Genomic DNA, 15,198 nt, shown 5'->3' with positions numbered 1-15,198 from the left:
AATAGGAAATCCTCTACAACCACCACTCTCCTTTTCCTCTTCACAATAACATTTTTGTTTTCTCCATTCAAGAGGACTCTGTGCGCTTACTATTCAGTTCTTTGTGAGTAGAGTCATTTCTTGCTGTACCTCTTTCTCCTCTGCTCTGTTCTTTGTGGGTAGAGCCATTTCTTGCTGTACCTCTTTCTCCTCTGCTCTGTTCTTTGTGGGTATAGTCATTTCTTGCTGCACCTTTCTCCTCTGCTCTGTTATTGGTGGGTTGAGTCATTTCTTGCTGTAACTCTTTCTCCTCTGACAATTTTGTCTAGTCTTCCATATGAGTCCTGAAGCGCACCGTATAATGACTCCACCGCGTTTCTAAGATCACATTCCAGCCACCAGTTTAGCATAGACCAACTGAGCTGCAAGAAAATAAAAGCGCATATTCGTAGCTGCTTGGAACCCTGAGTTCTATAGGAATCTGTAGGGTAGACAGTCGAAAGTGCAATGGTCAACCTTGCCAGTAAAGAATAGCAGGATGTCATCAACTTTATGAAAGAGCTCCAAAGCCAAATAAACAGGACAAGCATGAAACAAATATAGGAATTTTTGTAAATAAATAATTTTAATTAATCCTCCCCAGCAGAGAACTGATTTTTTAAATAGTTTTCCATGTATGACACTGTTTGATTACTTGTCTTCTTGCACAATAAGCTGATATTTTCATTGGTACCATTTTGGGGTGCAGACAAATAAACAAATATATACTCACCTGTCCGCAGCTGCCGGGGCTCAGGCGCGTCTAGCCGTGTCTTCTCCTTGCACCGCTCTGAATCTCCTTTAGCAGCAGGGATTTAAAATTAAATTCAATGAATGGCTGAGTGCTGCCTGTGACTTGCTGAGCACTCAGCCAATCAGATGCAGCCATTTCAGCAGGCGGGGATTTTAAATTCTCGGCTCCTGAAAGAGATTCATAGCAGTGCAGGAAAAAGATGCAGCTGGACGCGCCTGAGCCCTGGCAGCTGCGGAGAGTGGAGTATATATATTTTTTTATTTTTAACACATTTTAGGGATGATTTTCAGGGAAGGGCTTTCATTAAAAGCCCTTCCCCAAAAATCCCTGCAGGGCTTTCTGGCAGCCCATTGCTTTTAATGTGGTTGCAGAGGCGCCAGGCCCGTTGAAAGCAATGGGAGGACATCTTGATCCTCTGTCACAGCCGTAACAGCTGAGCAGGGGATTCCTTACTCCCCGCAGGGATGTAGAAATTCTCTGCCACAGCTGTGGCAGGGGATTCTTTACTCTCGCAGGGATTAAGAAATCCTCTGTCACAGCTAAGGTGCCGGTGTTCAGATACCCTCTTCCAACCTTCTTTTCTCAGTAGGGACAGATGTGTTATCCATGAAACAGCATATAAGTCCATCATGAAGTGCAATGTGGATATTCATAAGGATCTACATGCCAACACTGTACTATCTGGAAGTACCACCATGCATCCAGGAACTGCTGACAAAATGCAGAAAGAAATCACTACACTGGCTCCAAGCACCCTGAAAATAAAGATCATTGTATCACCAGACTCCAAGTATTCTGTTTAGATTGGAGGATCTGTTTGAGCTCTTTGTCAACCTTCCAGTAGATGTGGATCAGCAGGACTATGATAAATCTGCACTTTCAATTGTCCATCACAAGTGCTTTTAAGTGAATGACCCATGTACTGAGTGTACTTTTTGTTGGCCCTTGACTCAGAATTTAAAAATAACAAAAATAAAGATGGGAGAAAACTCTACCAGCAGTATATCTAAGGACTGATTACAATTACATGGCCTGTAATGCATTGTTCCTAATTGTCATTCTGAATGCTGCTCAGTTGGGGCCCTAAAAGGGCCAATCTTGTGAAAACACAATTTTCCATCCCTGGTCCCCTCAACCGATTGCCTGTCCCACCGTGGAGGCCTCCTCTTGTGTTGCAGCCACTTCTATGCAGTGCAGTCCGGTCTGATGCTTATTAGGCATCCACTTGATGACATTTTTTAGCTTTATTTTCACATCAATCCTATGATGCATCACATGGACAACAGATGGTGCCAAGGGGTTAAAGCACTCTATGGCAGACTATGCAACTGTATAGACATAAAACTATAATTTAACATAATTTTGCCTTACAGGGACCTTTACATCTTAGACATTTTTGCCATATCTGTAGTAAATACCACAAATGTCTGATAGTTCTGGGTCCAGCCTCTGACCCTCACATATCTCTAGAACAGGGCTCCTCTTAAACTGTCCTGCATACAGAGGAGGCCGTTGGCTGCCTCATCAAGTTGAAGAATTAATGGAGAGGTGTCCACGCATGTGTGCAGCTTTCTCCATCTACTTCTATGGAAGAGGCTTGCCTGACTAAATCACATAGAAGTGAATGGAGAGAGACACACATTTGTTTGGCTTCCTCTCCATCCATCCTCCACCCGGATACCGCAGCCAACAGGGATCTTTCAAAGACAAATGTGAGATTGGTGGAAATACATTAGGGAAAAGTTCAGGATCAGGGTCACCTTTTTTAAGGAAGATACTTTGATTAGGTAGTAGGACACACCAGGGCAATTTTAGGGCATAATTCCACATTTTTCAATTTTCTTAAACCAGAAAACTAGTTGATAAATTTCCCCCAATACCCAGGGGATCATAGAAGGCAGAAAAATCCTAATTTCCTCAAGAATTTCTTCTCAGAATAGGATTAAAAAATAACCTTTATTGACTTAGATTAAAGCCAGAGCAATTTGATAATTAATGCCAGATAAAGATCCAACATTGACAAGAGGGGAGCCCAGATAAGGACTCGGCCCTCCAATATCTTCTTATAGAAGGGATTCTAACTCCAATAACTGGGCCTAATGGTAAATGAAACACAATACAACTGCCATCTGGTAAAGTTGAAATCTCTCACAATATTGTCTTTCCCAGTGTTACCAAAACTCTAAGTCTTTAATTTAGAGCTTCATGAGTTTTAGCTCTTGGAGGGGTATGGAAATGAGGTGCAGAAATCCAAGGTTGGACACAATGGAAAAATCAATAGCTACTTTAATTCTCTGAGGCTTTGAAGGTGTTTAAAGAATGTAGGTGCACTGATTGCTGTCCCAATGATGTGTCCAACTCATCTACTTGGTGTTGTCACATTTCAGCAGGTAAATCTTGTCCTCTCAGTTACAGAATGTAATAGTATCAGCATTCAAAATACTGATGTCTAAGCAGTGTAAGCAGCAGTATTACTGATCACAAGACCAAAGATGTCAAATTACGTTATATATCAATTTAGTTGTTTCCGATTCTCAGTGACTTTATAGATGAACATTCTGCATGCTTCCCTGTCAAGCACTGCTTCTTCTAACTGCTTGAAGTTGTATAATTCTGGTGTAAATGTGAAATTTGTCACCTATTTTAAGGATTACTACTTTATGTCTTCACACCAGTGGCATAGTTATAAGGGTCACAGGAGTCACAGTTGCAGCTGGGCCCCTAAGCCAAACCTATGTTGCATGATCCTCTAATATCATCTTCAGTCCCCTGACCGGTTCCCTCACTTACTCTGCATGGATGTAGCATCTTCATTATGTACATATCAGTGAAATATTCACTCAGAAAAGACATCAGTTGTGATCACTGGAGGTAACTGCACTGTAATCACACAGAGGAGGTTGCTGGAGCTAATGGTGAGTGATTTACTGTCCCACAGCCAGTTTTAGACTGGGATGCCGAGGGACCACTGTACATGGAAATACTATCTGATTTACGACCCTGTCTCCATCAAAGTATATGGAGAATGCTCTGGGCAGGAATTGGTGAACCCCTGTATACACGATAGGTGCAAATCCCAGAGATGGCATTTATGGTTCAAATGTTTTTATTGGTTTTATCTTGTATACAATAACTTCTTTTATCAAATAAATCAAAATTGTTACTAAGAGAACTGTTGTTGAGCTCTAGTCTTTGATTCTCCTCCAGTGTCCGTGTATCTTCTGTGAACTTCTCCCCGATTACCGGGGTGAGAACCATCGCCTGCGGTTATATACGTAAATCACTCAATCTCTCAAAACCGGAAGGTGGGGGAACATGTAAATAGCATAACTGCTTATCATACATTTTCACTCTAATTGTATTTAATATAAACCAGCTCAATAGTATATACTTTAGAAAAAGAGAAAAATTTAAATAAAGAACGGAGGTGAAAATAAAAGAGAATTGGGGAAAGAAAGAAAAAGAAAAAAAGGAGAGGGGGGGTGGAGTGTAGGGGAATATAAGGAGTATGTATAGGGGGTGGGGGGGGGGGGGAGGGACCGACCTAGTCAGCTTCTGTTTGTGTATATGTGGCTCCCCTACTCTTGGGAGCCCGTGGCAACCAGTTGTTGGCGTACCCGAGGTGGCGGGGTGGTTCCATTCGCCACCCATGTGATCACCTCCTGTGAGTCTCGGCGCTGGTTCCAGTCGAACCAGACTGATAGATACTTATTATATCTCAGCTCATCTCTAGCACATATTTCTTCTAGATGCCTTATGTTGTCTAGGGCTTCCAGCCACATTATCCGGGAGGGTGGGGATGTAGACTTCCATTTTCTGGGTATTACCTGACGTACTGCTAGGATGAAAAATCTTAATAATGAGTTCTTGGCCTGCGCCAATGATCCAGGAAACATTGACAATAGTGTAAGTTCCGGAATCAGGTGTATCTGGTTGCCACTGACCCAAGCATATAGGGTACCCACCTCCTGCCATAGAGGGCCTATCAGCGTACATGACCACCATATATGGGTAAGCGTACCTTTTTCTGAGTTACATCTCCAGCAGACATCCGAATGTTGGGGGCAGAATCTGGCCAATCTCTCCGGTGTCCTGTACCATCTCGTTAGGACTTTATAGTTTAGTTCTTGTAATTTGCTTGATATGTTTATTTTAAATGTCAGTATGTATGCTTTCCTCCATGATTCTTCTGTGAGTGTGGTGCCCAGTTCTTGCTCCCATCTCCTTTCTAGGTTCCTCCCCCTATCTTTTGTTTCCTCATCTAGCAAGAATTTGTATAGATCTGAGATTTTTTTGTTCTTCGTCTGATTAAAGACGAATTGATTCTCAAATGGTGTCAATGGGGTGTTTATGTCCTCTAGCTTTCCCAGGGATCTTATGTAGTGGCACAATTGGTGGTATTGATACCATGCTCCGGTCGGGGGCCCCCCTTCTCCTGACACCTCTCCCAAAGGCCTAAGGCCCTCTGTCCCCAGCATGTCCTTGACCCTCAGGATCTCTGTAGGGTGTGTGGCTGTCATTAAATCCGTGAGAGGTGAACCTTTGAAAAATAATGGGATGTCCTTGTTGCCTACCAAGGGTGTCATGGGGCCCGGTCTCGCTATTAGTTTTGCTTTCGAAGCCGGACCTATCCATGCCGCTAAGATATTTTCTGTGAATGGTGACAGTCCCATGTTTCTAAAGCCTGAATGTCCCGGTAGCCATAGTAGTCCCTGTCCCTTGTATGGTATTGCCTCCTGCTCCATCGTCACCCACCGTTTCTGGGGGTTCCTTTGTGTTAGATCTAGTACGCGTCTTGCTAAGGTGGCCTTGTAATACAGTGCTATATTCGGGATTCCCATCCCACCCCGCTCCCGGGGGCCGGTGAGAACCCTCCAGTTGCGTCTAGGTTGTCTGCCGCCCCAGATGAAATGCATCATTGTCTTCCTGATCTGATTAAGGAAAGCCCCCGGTAATCGTATCGGTACGGTTTGAAGGGCATACAAGAGCCTGGGAAGGATGTTCATTTTGACCGTGCTAATTCTACCAAACCAGGAAAGGGGTACTGTACGCCATTTTTCCATGTCTTCTTCTAGTTTCGTTAGGAGGGGTTTATAGTTTTTTTTGGAAGAGGTCAGCTATGTCAGGTGTGATTATGATTCCCAGATATTTGATACTGTGCTTGCTCCAGGAGAATGGGAACGCTGGTCTAATGGCTTCTACTTCCTCCTCTGGGATGTTTATATTGAGAATCTCAGATTTACTCAGATTTACTTTAAAGTTTGAGAGTCGGCTAAATTGATGGAATTCTTTTAGGATGTTAGGAAGGGCTATTCTAGGGTTAGTTATGTACATTAGCAAATCATCAGCGTATAATGCAGTTTTTTGTTCCTCGCTATTTGTCTGAACTCCCTGAATATTCTTGTTTGCCGGAAGGGCGTTTGCCAGTGTCTCCATAACAATAATATATAGAAAAGGGGACAGCGGGCAACCCTGACGGGTACCATTTTTAATCTTGAGCTGCTGGGATAGTCTGCTATTAACCCTAATTCTCGCGGATGGGTGTGTGTACAGTGCCATTACCCACCCAAGAAATCTCGGACCTAACCCGATTTGCTTCAGGGCCGCCTCCAGGAACCCCCATCCCACCCTGTCAAACGCTTTTTCCGCGTCGACCGTTAGGAGACAAAGTTGTTCTCTCGAGCTCTGAGCTCTGGACAGGGGTGATAATGTTCTTATTGTATTATCTCCCGCTTTCCTGCCAGGTACGAATCCCACCTGATCTCCATGTATCAGGGTGGGGATGAGGGGCTGGAGGCGAACCGCAAGCATCTTGGAGAATAATTTCGTGTCAACATTCAATAACGAAATTGGCCTATAGCTTCCACATTGAGTAGGGTCTTTCCCGGGTTTGGGTAGAACCGTGATCACTTCCTGAAGGGCCTGTTTCTGGAAAGGGCATTCCCTGGTGATGGCATTAAAGGCATCTAGTATTATGGGGGCCAGTTGGTCGCTAAGTGCTTTAAAAAAGCGAGGCGTAAAGCCATCCGGGCCCGGGCTCTTGCCTATCTTTAGTGAAGATATCGCCTCTTTTAGTTCCTGCAGTGTGAAATCGCCTTCGAGGGCCTGTTGGTCAGAGTCCGATACCGAGTTAGGGGTGTGTGCTGCAGTGTATGTTTTCCTCTCTTCATTTAGTTCTTGCCCCTGTGCTCCCTTGCCTTCCTCTAAATTATATAAATCTTGATAGAACTTTTGAAAGCTCTCCAAGATGCCGGTGTTATGATGTATTAGCCCCTCTCCTGGTTTGTTGATTGCAAATATGTGCGATTGTTGCGTTCTGGGATTTAGGGCCCTCGCTAGTCCCCTGCCGCACTTGTCTCCGAATTCATAGAATCTTCCCAGTAGTTTGTCCCATTGACAAAGTGAGGCCTGATCTAGTACCCTGAGTATTTCTGTCCGTTTGGAAGATATTTCTGCCGCTATATTATCCGCCGGGTTCGATTTGTTTGCTGTCTCTAGTCTTTCTAGATTTGCTAGTAGTTCTTCTATCTTAGCTGTTCTGATTTTTTTAAGCCTAGCCCCATGCGCGATAAATATGCCTCGTAGGACACACTTGAGTGCCTCCCATTTAATGGGGGCTGGTGTGGGGTCTGTTTCGTGGTTTGCTCTGAAGTCTTCTATTGTCTGTTGTATCTCCTGTTTGCATACCACGTCCTCCAACAGGTTATCATTCAGTCGCCAGTTGAGGGACGTACTATCTCTTCTGCCTGCCCTCAGAGACCCCCAGACCGGAGCATGGTCCAAACAAATAAACTTGCCTATTGTTGAGGAAGGGGACCTGTCTAGTAGCCCATGTGTTATGTATAGATAGTCCAGTCTGTGATAACTGTTGTGTGCATATGAGTGATAGCTATAGTCTTTCTCCCTTGGGTGTAGTGTTCTCCATAGGTCTATGAGCCTGAGGTTTGCTAGTTCTGATTTGAGTTTGCGTGTGGTTGAGGGGGAGACCCCCGACTTACCCCCTGACGAATCATGTGCTGGATCCATGCTTAGATTAAAGTCGCCTCCGAGGATGATGTTAGATCCGTCTGCGAACTTCGCCAGTGCCCCCAACATTCGGATGCCAAACGGCAACTGACCCTGGTTAGGAAAATAAGCATTTGCCACAGTTAAAACTTCGTTATTCACCAAGATCTTTATAAATATAAATCTTCCTTTTTTTATCTATTTCAGAGGATATCAATTTGTGGGGCAGGCTTTTATGGATGGCAATTGAGGTGCCACACGCTTTTTTATTTGGGTGAGGGCTATGGAGCCAGGTGGTGTAGTGACGATGTTTGCATCTGGGTATTTTCGTGTCTTGAAAATGCGTTTCCTGAAAGAGGACTATCATGGTTCTTTTTTTGTGTAGGTGGTCGAGAATTTGTCCTCTCTTAGCTGGCTTGTTCAGCCCCCTTGTATTATAGGAGCAGAAATTTAAGTCAGCCATCTGATTTTGATTTTGAAAGGCTCGCTTATGGGTCGGTCTGTGGAAGGATGAGGCCTGTTTAGGCTTTTGGTGGTGGGGTAGGGTAGGGGGGTTGAGAAGGAGAATGAGGTTAGGTAGAGAAATAGGAAAAAGAGGAGGTCCGTCTCGCGGACCCTGTGCAGCATTAAGCCGCTGCACGTGCTGAACAGGTGAGCTACTGGCCTGTTAGCTGCCAGTATTTGCACGAAGTGCATTTGGTCACCTGAGGTGGGAGGCGTGAAGGAATGACAGTAGCAAGCTTTGTCTTCCCGCGTCCCCCCCCAGGCCTGAGAAGAACTTCTTCTCCAAATATGCAATAGGCCACTATCATAGGCCTTAAATGCTAACTCTCGAGGCACCAACATCCTCCTTAACTTCAATATGAACTATAACATTAACATAAATGCAACCCGGACTCTTTCTTTTTGTCCACGAACTAGCAGCGGGGATGCATGATCCACATGGGGCTGCCATCATTAAACTGTAACATGTAAAGAGTGTTATGTAACTAAAGGTAGGAAGCTGAAGTATTCGCTCCCTGTGTCCTTTTTGTTAGAGGTTATTCCTTCAGGGTCATGGCTTCCAGAGTCAAGTAGCCTCCTCCGCTGGCCTCCTTCTCTCGCTTCTGAATTTTGGTTGTACTGTCTGCCACTGTTCCTGGGCGGTGGGGGACACTACTGTCGGCGTTTCTGGCCAGTCTGGCAGGGATATCATAGGTAAGTTTAAAGTGCCTAGGAAGTTCGGCAGGTCCCCCAGGGTGCGGAACGTGGCCGACTTCCCGTTCCTCCTGGCCGTTAGCGAGAAGGGGAATCCCCATCTGTATGGGATTCCCTGATTCTGTAGGGTTGTTAGGAGCGGTCTCAGGGCCCCCCTCAGCCACAGGGTATGTCGAGCTAGATCCTGTAAAAGCATTAATGGTCTGCCTTTGTGTTGTAAGTCCCCTTTTTCTCTAGCTTTGCGGAGTATTATGTCCTTTTCTTTGAAATAGTGGATCCTGCAAATAACGTCCCTAGGTCTGTTGGGATCCGTGGGTTTAGGACCTAGAGCTCTGTGAATACGATCGATCTCAATAGTGCGCTCGGGAGGGTAGTCTATTAACTGTTGAAAAAACGATTGCGCCCATGCCTCTAGGTGTTGCCCTTCTACTTCTTCTGACAGGCCGCGTATGCGCAAATTATTTCTACGGTTCCTGTTTTCCAGGTCGTCAACATGCATTATAATACTTGTGATTTGATCGGCTTGTGCTTGTATTGCCTGACGATGTGTTTCCAAAATGGCCGCTGTGTTCTCCTGTGTCTCCTCCACCTGTAGGATTCTATGGCCTAAGTGCTGCATGTCTGCATGTATCTGCTCCATGACCTGCTTATTAGATGTTTCAAGTCTCTGGAACAGACTGTCCAGCTCTGATTTTGTGGGAATGGCCATTATACGGCTCTTCCATGCCTCCTCTTTATCTTCTGCCTGCTGGGTTTGTATCCCTTTTTTCTTTCTATTTGCAGAGCTCACAGTGTGGGATTCAGGTGTCTGTGGCCATATATGTGGGCTGCCGTTTCCACCTTCTGTGGGGTCTATTGCTGAGGGGGAGAGTGTTTTGTGTGGGGTGCATGGGCTGCTGCCCTCACTACTCACGGTTCCCCTGCCTGGGGGGGTTGCCGGCTCTTCCCCCTCCATGTCAGACCCGCTCCTGGAGTTTTCCTTCTCCTTCTCTCCTCTGTCACTCTGCTGGTCCTGTCCCCTTTTCTCTGCTTGCTGCGCTCTGTGCCGCTGCTCCTCACATGCAGGAGCCGGTGCTGGGGCGTCTGTCACCGGCGCTGGGACCTCTGCCTTCGGCGCCCGAACTCTCGCGAGAGCGGGCGCCATCTTGGATTTTACCGGCGCTTCTGCCGGGGCGCCGAGAAACTTCTCCATTGCGCCTTTTCTTCTGCTCGTCGCGGTGCCCGGTGGGCGCGACTGCCTCCTGCTCATGTTGCTGCGTCCGGGGGTAGGTTTTTGCTGCCGCTGGGTGCCTCGGAGCTGCTGGTCGGGTGGATGGCGCGGGAGCTCGCTCTAAGTGCGGCTTACTCCGCCATTAACCGGACACGCCCCCCTTCCAGAGATGGCATTTATGGTATATCCTGTAAAGGGAGAGATCAAATGCAAAAGCCAAAGCATGGCTGAAAAGTGTCGTTGACAGGTGGTTTTACTGCAACAGTTTTGAAATTTAATTTTAATGGTTGTGCAGTTTTGAAGGTGAACAGCAGTTTTACCCACCAAAGCCACGCATCTCCCATGAGCAGTCAATGTGAAATTTGTTCTGATTTGCAGTAAAGCTACATGTCAGTGTAGTGTAAAGGATTATACACTCCATAAAGACTGCGGACTCTGAGAAGATGTAAATTAACAATGTATATGTTTCTTTAATGTTGGTCAACCACATTTCCATTTACAAAGGACAGTCTAAATCAGAAGGCTTTGGTCAGACAACCAGTGAAAGACTGCCTAGGATAGGTAGTTAGGTCCTACGCACGGGTTGGTGGAGTATAGGAGAATAGAAGGAGTTGTTAGGTTTAGAGAGGAGTCTAGAGAAGGAGATTGAGGAGCAAGAAAGAAGGATGTAGCTAGACTGAGCTCCTGAGGAAGTAAAGCTACTAACCAGTGTGGTGGGAAGGACAGCAAGTGTGAGTACCCAGAAGTTCAATAATCATACTGATAGAAGAGGAAAAGTATTAGGCCAAAAGAAAATAGGCCAAAGACTAAAGTAATAGCTAAGAAAGGAAACTCAGACCTCAAGAAAATAGCTTCTGATGAAGAGAGAGAGAAGCAGGAGGGCCCACATAAAGGAAAGGAAGAAATCCCATGCTTATATACTGTCGAAGAAGCCGTTTGTTGTCTAGATAGCAAGTCTGCGCCTCATGCCTGCCTACTCCCTAATTGTCCTGTTACTACCTCTAAGTAAAGTAAATTAAGAAATGCACCTTAAGGAAACTTCAAATCTGAATTGTACTGAGAAATACAAACTAACTCTGAACTGTACTAAATAAGCTGAAAATTCTTGTTGTGCTAAAGGAAATAAACTGTTTCATGTTTGCACCATTTATTCCTGAGTCCCTTCACACTATTCACCATCTGCACTGAGGTAGCGCACGAGGCTTCAGGGAAAAGAAATGTTTTATTGTATTTTTCTCTTTTTTATATTATTTTGTCCGGCACAGACTTTGGTCTGTATGCAGACTGGCATCACAAACTTCACAACTGCCCTTTTCACCTGTCAGCAGCCACACCAGAAATGCACCTTTCTTAGTGTAAGTGATAGACAGCCACTTCTCTGCTGCTCCTTCACTAGGTCTCGTCCAGCGCGCTGCATCAGTGTGGTTCTCATGTGACACACCCTTTATGAGCTTCTTTGTACAATGCAGTGTGTGGAGAAAACTGCAATAACCTGCAGGAACCTGAAGGTCTGCAGCTGTTGGGGCATACTGGGAGGTATAGTTCACTATGATGATAGGGGGCCTCCACAGCATTGTCAAGAAGGAGGGGCCCAGGGAGGAAGGATACATGCCAAACTGCAACTGCGCTAAATAATGTCATCTCAGCCATCTTACACATCTATATAAAAAGATAAACTACCCCGTTTATTATATGGAAATATAAGCTTTCTATTCTATCAGGAATTTTCTTGGTGGGCTTTAACTGTAGGGGAGTGAGGCACAGGGAGAAATAGTGGCATCTCTTCCCTCCCCTCTGTATCTGTTGTTGGCCAGGAATGAGTCAGCCTTACTGATTGCTCCACCAATAACTGTACAGAGCTCTGTCACATGGCACCTCCCCAGAGGAATCCTACTAGTGACTTGGAATAGAGGCTGGAGTAGGATCTTAACTCCTTCCCTAAAGCTTAGGGGGAAACTCTAAGCAAGACTATAATGCGGTTTGCAGAAACCGCAAGTGTCAGAAAAGCTAAAGCTAATAATGAATTGAGGCTTGCAACACAGGCCAAAAGCAATTAAAAAGGTTTGGGAGGTATGTCAAAAGCAAAATGAAAGTCAAAGATGCTACTGGATGCTTACAAGATGAAAATGGTGAATTGGTTAAGAATAATGTTAAGAAGGCCAAACTATTAAAATTAGAGATGAGCGAACGTACTCGGATAGGCACTACTCGTCCGAGTAATGTGCCTTATCCGAGTACCGCTGTACTCGTGCTCAAAGATTCGGGGCGCTCCGCTGCTGACAGGTGAGTCGGAGCGGGGAGCGGGGCAGAGCGGCCGGGAGAGAAGGAGAGAAAGATCTCCCCTCCGTTCCTCCCCGCTCTCCCCTGCAGCTCCCCGCTCCGCAGCGAGTCCCGAATCTTTGAGCACGAGCACAGCGGTACTCGGATAAGGCACATTACTCGGACGAGTAGTGCGTATCCGAGTACGTTCGCTCATCTCTAATTAAAATCTTATTTTGCATCTGTTTTTTCTCAGAAAGTAGATGGAAAATCAATTGATCTTCCCTGTGCTATTGGGGGAACAAAGAATGCTGGCTATCTATAAGCAGAGAGATGGCGAGGGAACACTTTGCTAACCTAAATGAATTCAAGTCTCAAGGTCCAGAATGAATTACATCCTAGGTTACTAAAGGAAGCACCAGAGGTAATTGCTGAGCCACTCGTCAGAATCTTTGAAAATTCCTGGAGAACGGGAGAAGTCCCATAAGATTTTAAAAGGGCAAATGTTGTCCCTATCTTCAAAAAAGGGAAGAAGGTGAATCCAGGAAACTACAGGCTTGTGAGCCTGACTTTTATACAGGGAAAGATCTTTGAACACATTATTAAACAGCATGTATGCAAGTACTTGGATGAAAATGGAGTAATTAACCCGAACCAGCATAGGTTTGTAACAAACAAGTCATGCCAGACAAATCTAACTTCCAGTATCACTGGCTGGGTTGATCAGGGAAATGTGGTGGATATAGTATATCTTGACTTTGGTAAAGCATTTGACAAAGTATCTCATACTATAATTATTGAAAAAATGACCAAATATGGGATTGACAAGGCAACTGATAAGTGGATTCACAACTGGCTGAGTGATCATACTCAAAGAGTGGTTATAAATGGCTGCACATCCAAGTGGAAGAATGTATCAAGTGGGGTATCACAAGGCTCTGTCCTGGGCCCAGTGTTGTTCAATATTTTTATAAATGATCTGGAAGAGGGAATGGATGGGAAACTGATCAAATTTGCTGAGGACACACAGCAAAGAGGGATAGTTAACACTACGGAAGAGAGAGAGAGAGTATTCAAAAAGATCTAGAACAGCTTGCGCAGTGGGCAGTGACTAACAGAATGGTATTTAACAAGGAGAAATGCAAAGTCCTACATCTAGGCAAGAAAAATGAAGAAAGCACATACAGAATGGGAGGAATTGGGGTAAGCAGCACATAATAAAAAAACTTGGGTATACTAATAGATCATAGACTGAACATGAGTCAACAATGTGATGCAGCAGCCAAAAAGAAAAACACAATTCTGGGATGTATTAAGAGAAGCAGAGTTATAGAAGCATAGAAGTAAAACAAAGCCTTTGCTGGCTACTGTAAAAACTGAACTAACTGCATGCAAACTGAAAGAATTTCCAGCGGTCAAACGATTGTCGAATGAATAGTGCACGACTGCCACGTTTACATGTAATTATTATCAATCATTTTGTCCGTTTGAGTGAATTCTGAGCGATAATCGTTGCGTGTAAAAGGGCCTTTATCCATATACAGTTGGCTGTGCTACATACTGCAGTGAAGAGGCCATGGTGCTGTGTACTGTTGTTGATCATGGGGGCTCCTGGGAGTTTGACGCCTCTGATCATATATTGTTAGTCCGTTGAATTCTAAGTCAACTTTGTTATATAACACACCGCATGAACTGACTTTTTTACACTGTCTTACTGATCAATGAGTCCACAGACTTTGCAGTCCAAGCTGTAAATGGAACACTTACAAGGAAGGCAATCGCACCGTGGCTTACCCAGCGGCAGCCCTCTCCAGTGGTTACATCTCCTGCAAGGATTTTTGCATTTTTTCCTGAGAATACAATAAGGAACTTTTATTCTCTACAATACATTCAACCTGAGTCATGGCCTCCTAACAAAGAAAGGCTAAGGCATTAAAAGCAATCTCAACCAATCAGAAACCGTAAAGACAATCAGGTGACATTACTGTTATATTGGCATTCACTGTAAATTAATTTCCATTCCATATTATTAACATCTCTCTCTCGCTATGTCCATATCTCTCTCCATATCTCTCGCAATCTCTAATTTTTCAGGATTTTTGGGGAGGCTTGAAATATAAACTCTAGTGATCCAAAAAAAAAAAGAAATACATTACCTAGCAGGCTTGGTCCAGGTCCCTCCGCTGCTCTCCAGAGCTCCAGCACAGTCCTCGGCCACCCAAACGACATCACTTCCTAGATACAAGATTTATAAATCACGCCTCCAAAAAGCAATGGCCGTGATTGGTTATTAGAGTGCTGCCTTGATTGTCTGAGCCGCAGTACTTAAAGAGAACCAATCAACAGCCATCGTGTTGAGGAGGTGGGATTTATGAATTGGCTGCATTGTGTGGCTCAAAATACCAAAAGATAAAGCACAGCATGCAGCGCTTTTTCTTCCGTCCAACAGCCGGGCAGTGAAAATTGAATGTGCAGAGACCGAGGCGCAGGGCCCACAGCTGAGGAGATGGCGGGGTAGCTGTTAGGAATGTCACGGTGGCACTACCGTCTCCTTCCCTGAGGGACGCGTGCATCCCTTTGCCAAGGCCCTGACAGGCCTCTCCAGGCACCGCTGGTGGTGTGGTTACCTGTATAAAACTCTGCATTAAAACTCCAGTATTTGTTACGGGTGACACCACCGTTCCATCGACTGCAGTGAACTCCGACAATGGTGCAATAAATAGTCCACACACACAGGGCTGTACTTTAATAGACT

Source organism: Eleutherodactylus coqui, chromosome 9 (assembly GCF_035609145.1).
Source record: "Eleutherodactylus coqui strain aEleCoq1 chromosome 9, aEleCoq1.hap1, whole genome shotgun sequence".
Lineage (NCBI taxonomy): Eukaryota > Metazoa > Chordata > Amphibia > Anura > Eleutherodactylidae > Eleutherodactylus > Eleutherodactylus coqui.
Note: the sequence above shows the minus strand (reverse complement) of the source record.